General features: G+C 43.5%; 1 long non-coding RNA gene across 1 annotated transcript; it reads left to right on the forward strand.

Annotated features, from left to right (window-relative positions):
* Nucleotides 1-3,469: 3,469 nt before the first annotated feature.
* On the forward strand, nt 3,470-4,317 carry LOC311008450. Its single transcript, XR_014596526.1, has 5 exons — nt 3,470-3,576; nt 3,669-3,751; nt 3,845-3,957; nt 4,052-4,175; nt 4,274-4,317. It is a non-coding gene; the product is annotated as an uncharacterized lncRNA (long non-coding RNA).
* The last annotated feature ends 3,497 nt before the right edge of the window (nt 4,318-7,814 follow it).

The raw sequence follows: 7,814 nt of genomic DNA on the forward strand, positions 1-7,814 counted from the left end.
CATAGCACAAAGATCGATATGAAGTGTAACATACCAGCACTGCAGTCTGTGGATTGTTCCAGAGCAAATGAGAAAAAGAAAAGGTAAATAAATGCAACATTGAAAGACACAATGAGACCGATGGGACAAAAAAACAAACTAACAAAATACACAAAAAAGGAAGTTGGCTTACTTACCCCAGCCATGCCCCTCCCCACCTCCCCGAACCCCATAACTTCCCTAACCCTTTGGTTATCATACCTCTTCGCCAATTGCATTGGCGCACACTATTCAACCTTTACTAACCTTCACCCGAATGCTTAGCTTCTCTTCCCAAAATATGTAACAGTATCCCCATTATTAAGGTCAAACGAACAATAGAACACAGAAATATTCCAAAGAACTTGGTCCGTAGTATAATTAGCTATACGTGTGATTAATAATACTCCATCCTCTTTAACAGCAACAGGCTTTGAGAAGGTGAGTGAATTATGAGCTTCTAGTGCTTGCTTGTCCACACATGAAAAAAAAAAAAAAAAAGGAAGGAGGGGGGGATGGTGCAGTAGTATAATATATGTATATGAAATAATAATAATAGTAAAAAAATAAAGTGTATATCTTAGATACACACACACATAAATAACATGAGGATCAAAACAAAATAATGGTAAAAAAAAAATATATATATATATATATATATATATATATATATATATATATATATATATATATATATATAAACACCCCCCCCCCCCCCCCCCCCCCACACACACACACACACCCACACATATATATTTTGGAATAAAATGAAAGATAAGATTAAGCAGCAGATCAGTTAAGTCCACCTGGAACATATCACATAGTGGTACAAATCTATGGAGCGAATTTCAGTGCAGAGGATATCAAGCAGCAAGTGTCCAATTTACATTAGGCTATATTCGGCCTCACAGCACAACATAAGCGAAACATACCTTCTCAGTAACGCAAACTAACGAGGCAGGAGCAATAACACGAGTAACAGCTCAGTTATGGCTAATAACAAGAGTAACAGCACAATCATAGCTCCTAAGAGCACAACATTTTCATCAATAGTAACGCAGCCCAACAGTATTGCCGAGAGGACGTAAGCTAAGTTAACATGACAGCTGGGATCGGCTCACCTGTTTGTTGAAATAGCCCGCAGCGTGAGTGAAGTCTAGTACCCTGAGTGGGTAAAGATTCATTCCGCTCTGCAATGGCAATTATTTAAAAAGTAAATAAAGATCTACGTTGTAACCAGATGAGTTGTTTGTCCCTTTTGTTTCGTTCACGGCACTCCCGATTGGGCCGCAGGCTGCTGGTGGTGGGCTGCGGCAAACACCCGGGCTTCTTCGGGCGAGGAGAAACCTCTCCTGGCCCCATCTTTCAGCACAATCGATAGCCTTGCCGGGAAGAGCAGAGATGGCCTCAGACCCAAGTTGTACAGCTCAGCCATGACTTCTCGATATCTGGTTCGCTGCTCCAGGACTTCTGGTGTATAATCCTCGAAAATCAGTACCGGTTTCCCCCTGTATTGCAGTTTACCTCTCTGTTTGCGGGCCTCTCTGACGACCAATTCTCGCACTTGGTAGCGGTGGAAGCGAATAATAACAACCCGTGGCTTACCCCCCGGGGGTGGTTTGGCGATGAGGGCTCGATGTGCCCGGTCAAGTTCGGGGGGAGTTGGTAGTATTTGGCTGCCGAGTAGTTCCACAAGCAAGTCTGAAAAGAAAGTTGTCGGCCGGGGCCCCTCAATCGACTCTGGCAGCCCGATTATCCTGATATTGTTACTCCGGCTCCGACCCTCCAGGTCCGCTGTTTTAGCTGCTAGCTTAGCGTTGCTATCAGCTAGCGTGGTGCACTTCTCCTCGAGTAAACACATACGCTCTTCCAGCAGGTTAGCGTTTGACTCCACCGAGAGGATGCGCTGGTCGTGATCTTCTACTGTGGCTTGGGTTTGAGTCAGTTTCTCTTCCAGAGATGAAAATGCCATTTTAAACTCAGATGAGATGGCTTCTCTGTGCTACTCTAGCAGTTCAGCTATGTTAGCAACACAGGAGCCACCACACGTGCCATGGGCTTCTACCTTTTTGGCGTCGTCTTTCTTGGATTGTTTGCCTGGTTTCGATGACATTTTGCCAGTTTTACATAGATACCACGTTAATTGTTCGTTGGTTCGTATTTGAAGAGGTTTGGGGTAGTTAAAGCTATTGTTTTTGAAAAAGTAATGGGAGAGCAAAGCTAATGCGGCCACTACATTCCGATCCCCAACCGGAAGTCCCTTATAGTATTTTAATGGAGAGGGGAAAATATCAGGAACACTGATGAATATAATGCACCCCAGCACAGCAGCATCTACTATGACTCCCATAATAAACAACAACCAGAATGATCACCTTTTGAAAATGCCAGCTAAAACTAGAAATGTATAAGTTTGATAAATGAAAAATGTATGGCAGAGCAACTGAAATGGATTGTCTTAGATTGCAAAAGTGCACCTTATATCATGGTTGATGAGTATGTATATTAGTAACTGTAATGAATATGTAGTTGATTTCAAGTAATCATACGGCATTGATGCTGCATACTGCACATCAGGAGAACTGACAAGTAAGGACCAAATATCTTATAGCTCAGGAGTGATGATGACAAGGATGTTACATGTCTCTTGTTAATGATTTGTACTTGGTGGAACAGTGATGTTTACCAGATACAGGGAGGTGGAGAATTCGTGATGTTGGCTGGGGAGGAGCAGTGATATAGCAGGGGCTGGTAGTTGGTAGAGCAGTGGTGTTTACTGGATACAGGGAGGTGGAGGATTCGTGATGTTGGCTGGGGAGGAGCAGTGATAAAGCAGGGGCTGGTAGTTGGTAGAGCAGTGGTGTTTGCTGGATACAGGGAGGTGGAGGATTCGTGATGTTGGCTGGGGAGGAGCAGTGATATAGCAGGGGCTAGTAGTTGGTGGAGGGGCAGTTATATTTTCTGGGTACAGGTAGGTGGAGGATTTGTAAGCCTAGGTGGATGCAGTCAAATGGAGTGTTAATTATCTTGGCTTTGTTCTGGTGGGTGGAGGAGCAGTGATTGTTGGGTGCTTGTAGGTGGAGCATTACTGGTGCTGTCTGGGTTCTGGATAGTAAGGGAGGAGTGATGTGGATTGGGTGCTGGTAGGAAGAGGATTAGTGTTGTTGGTTGGGTGAAGTTAGGTGGGGGATTACTGAGGGTGGCTGGGGTTATGTTGGTGGAGGGGCAGTGATGCTGGCTTTGTCCCGAAACACTGTCAGCTCTTCCGGGGTTGGCTGATGTTGAACCTAGGCCACTGTTCTTTTTCACTTTCTTGGTTTGGCTCTTGCTTCCAAGATGGCCATCTTTTAAGTGTTGTTTTTTCCTGTCATTTTGTATTTTTTTTGCTTCAATCCGCAACCTCAACCTAATAAATCGCCAGATTATCTTTTCTTTTATTTCACAGCATGATGGAAGCCTGCTGGAGAATGCCAGAGCTTCCTTCTCCAACACACCCACTGCGTTTGGAAGCTCCATGAGGGAGGAACCAGTCTTCGTCCTGAACAGTTCCTCGATGTGGTGAATGACATCATAGGCTTCTTGGGAAGGGTGGCAGAGGGCACCTGACTTGAACTCTTTAAAGTTCAACAACATGCTGTTTTCTCCCACAGGATTGTCATCACTGTGCTGTGTTGCAGTTTTGCAGTTTTCACAGATGCTGGCAAACTTGATGATCTTGTGGACAATGTAGCCTGTCACTCTTTGTAAGGTCAGGTGCTGCTCTGTCCACCACTGTCAGTTGTTCCACTCTAACTGACGGAGTGACCTTTTGCTCCACTTGGTCCAGGAAGTCTGCCAAGAAGCTACTGTCATCCTCCTGGTAGCTGCCTGACTTGATGGTTGTGAGGAACTGCCCCACGGATATGAGCCTGAGGGCATGGTGGAATTCCACCGGAGTTGGTACAGGATTCTTTGATCTAACACAGCTAAATGTATTTTCAAGGCAGTCTTGAGTGAACCTTGACGTTAACACAAACCTGTGTCCTCTTGCTAGCATCTCCTCCTGTATGGCCAGAATTGATGTGGTTGCCATGATCACCCCTGACTGAACAGGCTTCCACCATCCCTTTGGCCCAATCTTCATGCCCCGGAACAAATGGACAGTGTCCTGGAGGAAGGTAATGGCCCTGTCATATTCATCAATCTTGAGCTTGCTCAAGACTGTAATTGGATGCCTAGATGACATTAGAGCAAATCACTTGTCAATTTGTTCCAGGAACCATGCTGTGGTCATGTAGGATACAGGGCGGTTTTCTTGCTACACCATGTATTTCAGCCCAGCACTTGTTGCCCTACTGAAAACATGCAGAGCTGGCCCAACCTTCATTTTGTCAAAATGACTTGGTCCAATGGCTGCAGCTGTCAGCTGAGGAGCGAGTTTCAATGCCATTCCTTCCTGAAATTGAATCAAGTCCTTAATTGGGAGCACAGAAACCTCGTTAGAGGGGAGGTTCTGTTTTTGGACTACATCCGAAGGAAGGGAAAACACCTGTCCACGGATAAGGGCACTTTTAAGATTTTTCACCAGATGTGGGACATCAGGCATGAAGAAGAGCTGCCTGTCTGGTGTTGCTGGATGTGTCACAGATGTTTTATTGTGGTCGACCCCAAAGGCTTTCCACATGGCCTGGTTAGGGCTACCCATGTCAGTGGTGACATTCATGACATGTAGCCCAATGGATGCTGCCCTCTGAATTATTTCAGTAATGATTGGCCTGTATACTGCTCCCTTGGTAGAATTGCCACTGAAATGGTATGCAACAACTTGCTTCCAGCGTGTTGTGTTTCCAGCCAACATGAACACACACGCATGTGTTGCTACCCCTGTGTGACCCGGCAAGGTCACATCCCCATACAGCTTTCCTGACAGCATGTGTAACTCCACACTTGGTGTTATCGCCATTTCATCCAGGGTCAACACACACTCCCTCTCCAGGTCTGTAAAGCCATCTGCCTTCAGTTTGAGGAAGTCAAACACCTCTGTCAAAATACCAGGCTCAAACCTAACTGACTGCATCCTTCTCTGCAGGGTCCTAATTCCTGGCAGGGGAATCTGCAAGTCCTGCAAGGCCTTGTAGCCAGAGGAACCAGCAGCAAACCTAAATTTTAACGCCTTCTTGACGGTATCGTTGCTCCATTTCATCCCTCTTGTGGTTGGCCTGCTTAATGCTCGAATTTGATCTTTTGTTAAAAATTTTTTGATGTTTTTGTCCCTAATTTTCATTGTCCTCTTCAGAACTGCATTTTCCTTCTTTAATTTTCTCAGTGCTGCCCTGGTTTTTTTAATTAGATTTTCTTGTCGTTTCAATTGTTTTAGGAGCTGTGATTCTGTCAGCGGTGGTGTCCTGCTCTGCATGGCTGATGTGTGCTCTCCCTGTCTCTCCTCATCTGCCATGTCCTCTCTTTCCTCTATCTCACTTTCCTTTCTCTCACTCTGCTCATCCTTTCTTTCCTCAGTCTTGGAATCTGGTGTAAGTAGAAGCCATTTAACTGTTTATTTTCAAATATTGAATTGTGAATGTATAATTTGAGTCAAACCTTCGTGCAAAAGCATAATTACGACGAAAGTGTTGCGTGTGTTTTAAAAATAGCGATTTGATGCTAGTGTGAAAGTGTCTGTAGCACTCCCATTGAAAATGAGTTTGAACCAAAAACGAAAATACGGTAAATCTTAAAAGGGCCTCTTTCATCGTAATTATGCTTTTACACAAAGGTTTGACTCGTATACATTCACAAAAAAGCCTAGGTTGCATTTAGCGAGAGTTTCACTTTAAATAAGAAATATTGGTATATTTATCAAGATTTGATATACATTTTACCTGTGTCACTTAAAATACAGTAGCTGTGATCTGCAGCTAAGAACCCTGTCTTTGCAGGTGAAGGGGGGCATCGTGGAGTAGGGGCCCTCCTCTTTCTGACTATCCGATGGCCGATGCACAAAGATGGTGGTTATCGCATCTTCTCTCAGCCTAGTCTTGCCCTTGCTGGTCTTCAAAAACTGGTCAGCCTCAAAATGTGCCTGCAGAGTGACTTCACCTTAGTTCTCACACTCAACAACTCACTTGTATCCGGCACTATGAACATGTCTAGCATATATCCCATAGTGGTTGAATACACACTATCAGATGGCACATTACACTTAGTAGATATGTTTCAAATCTTTGCACACATAAAACACATCCAGTTCCTGAGGCAACTTGACAAAATGTGTAACACATCAGTGGCTGATTATACTTAATTAACCATGAGCAGGAAAAGCTGTTGATGATTAGAAAATGTGAATCTCTATAACTGAAAGTGATTGGGTTGTTGTATGAGGTCCCTCTGCCTTGCATTTCCTGCACTAGACTGCACCCTCCCAGGTTGCAGGAGGAAGGCAGAGTGCAGACACAGAAAAAGAGAGAATTTGAAGTGGGACTTCTTTTAGGAGCTAAAATATTTTTTGTTGTCTCTGTGCTCAGCTCTACCCTTGTCCAGCACTGTCCTGAAGCACCTTCAGCTGTTCTTGGGTTGCCCGATGTTCACCTTCTTGGTTTGGGTCTTGTTTCCAAGATGGCCTTCAAGTGTTTTTTCCTGTCATTTTCTTTTTCTTCCCCGTTATATTTACAATGTAACTTCCCTTGGTTTTTGCATTGTTTTTCCTGTTCTCTGTTCTGTTTTTAATTAAAAACATCTTAAACTTCCCAGTGGTGTGGTATTTGAAAGTGTGCGAAAGTGCAAATGCATTGTTTGAATATGATTACCTCGCATATTTTTTTGTTAGTAGTGTCTTTGTAGGTGGTTAAATGGCTCCTTCCAACTTTAACCACCCATGCTTTTCACCTGTCCCTGTCTTTGGGGAAGCCATACATGCGGACACCCCTCTCAGAGCGATTGGAGATTCCCCATGCAGCACAGCACACCATCGTGAAGACTGTCAAGGACTACATAGTGAAAAGGACACAAACAGCTTAACATGCTGATCTGTTTCACTTCTTTACATACTGTTTTAAGGAATTTATTGTGGTATTAAGTGCTTTTGGGAAAAACAAGACTGTGATTTATTGTGCTACTGATTTATTGTGCATCACTGAGTAGAGTAAGTTTGAGATGAGGAAGAATAGTTAACACATAGTGATAGAAATAGTGATTTATAGTGAATTCAAATCAAAGTGTAATTTATTTGCCATGGATTTCATATTAGAATACAGTTATCATAATGTTGTTACGAGTCCAGACCTAATGTGCAGTCAATGGGCAAATCTTTGTTAGTCACCTTTCTCCTCACTCAAATCTGAAAGTTAAGAAAAAGAGAAAATATTACGACTTTTCAACGACTGTACAGTAAAGTTAAGTTGATAAACTTAACGGAGTTCAAATCAATTAACACAAGAATATACATGTTGCAACGCAAAGCATTTATTGACCATTATTTACCGATCGTCGTGGTTTTCCTAGTGTTTTTCAATTGCCCGCCAAGCACTTCCGGGAACTTTTGGAGCCTACATGGACCACGTGATCGGCCGGCGTTTTGAACTTCCGTTGTCGCCACTGTGGACTCTACCCATGCTCCGTCTCTTCTTCTGTGTTTTTGGTGTATTTTTGTAGCAGAAACAGCGCCACATATAGGCCTGGAATATGAACTACAGTCTTTTACAGTGGATTCGTGTGGACGCATATTTTCTTGAAACAACGCCAGGGAAAAACGTAGAAAAAAGATTGTTTTGATACGTGTGGACGGCCAAGTGTTACCACTTAGTTCAAAACAATTGCAGCTC

Source organism: Eutrigla gurnardus, assembly GCF_963514095.1.
Source record: "Eutrigla gurnardus genome assembly, chromosome: 22".
In the NCBI taxonomy this organism is placed as follows: domain Eukaryota; kingdom Metazoa; phylum Chordata; class Actinopteri; order Perciformes; family Triglidae; genus Eutrigla; species Eutrigla gurnardus.